Genomic DNA, 1,159 nt, shown 5'->3' with positions numbered 1-1,159 from the left:
AAAAAGGTTGGAAAAAGGGTTAAAAGAAAACAGGAATTCCTGGAAATTTGTTAAACGTGCAAAAATTATAGTTTGAATGTCCAGGATGAGTTGAATATGTTGAAGGTGGAATGGTTTGAATCGGTTGAAAAATGTGGAATTGTGGAACTTTGAAGAATGTCTCATTCATTTCAATGAGAACTTCCTGGAAATTTGGGAATTTTGGGGAAAGCGGGATTTTTTTGAAAACGATTAGGAGCATGAATGTCCTGAATGAGCTGAATTGATTGGTGTTGTAATTGTTTAAATCGGTCAAGAAATGTTGAAGTAGTAACAGTTTTTTAATGGAAATTTGTATTATGGAATTCCTGGAATTTAAGGAAAACTGGGAATGTTTCCAGTTCCTAAATCAACTTGGTTTTTTGTCTTGACTAAAAAAATGTTTTGACAGTGGAACAGTTGAAATGGGATGATAAAAAAAAAGGAAAAGGAGTAGTCAAACGAAAAAGGTTGAAAAAGGGGTTAAAAGAAAACAGGAATTCCTGGAAATTTGTTAAACGTGGAAAAATTATAGTTTGAATGTCCGGGATGAGTTGAATGTGTTGAAGGTGGAATGGTTTGAATCGGTTGAAAAATGTGGGAATTATGGAACTTTGAAGAATGTCTCATTCATTTCAATGAGAACTTCCTGGAAATTTGGGAATTTTGGGAAAAGCGGGATTTTTTAAAAAATGATTAGGAGCATGAATGTCCTGAATGAGCTGAATTGGTTGGTGTTGGAATTGTTTAAATTGGTCAAGAAATGTTGAAGTAGTAACAGTTTTTTAATGGAAATTTGTATTATGGAATTCCTGGAATTTAAGGACAACCGGGAATGTTTGTAGTTCCTAAATGAACTTGTTTTTTTGTCCTGACTAAGAAAAATGTTTTGATAGTGGAACAGTTGAAATGGGATGAAAAAAAGGAAAAGGAGTGGTCAAACGAAAAAGGTTGAAAAAAGGGTTATAAAAAAACAGGAATTCCTGGAAATGTGTTGAATGTGGAAAAAAAAGGGTTTGAAAAAAACTGGAATTCTGGGAATTCCTGGATTTTTTTTTTTTAAACTTGGAAGAATAATAGTTTGAATGTCCAGGATGAGTTGAATATGTTGAAGGTGGAATGGTTTGAATCGGTTGAAAAA

This window comes from Nerophis lumbriciformis, linkage group LG35, assembly GCF_033978685.3.
Source record: "Nerophis lumbriciformis linkage group LG35, RoL_Nlum_v2.1, whole genome shotgun sequence".
NCBI lineage: Eukaryota > Metazoa > Chordata > Actinopteri > Syngnathiformes > Syngnathidae > Nerophis > Nerophis lumbriciformis.
The sequence above is the reverse complement of the archived record's forward strand: the minus strand, read 5'-3'. Positions refer to the sequence as shown.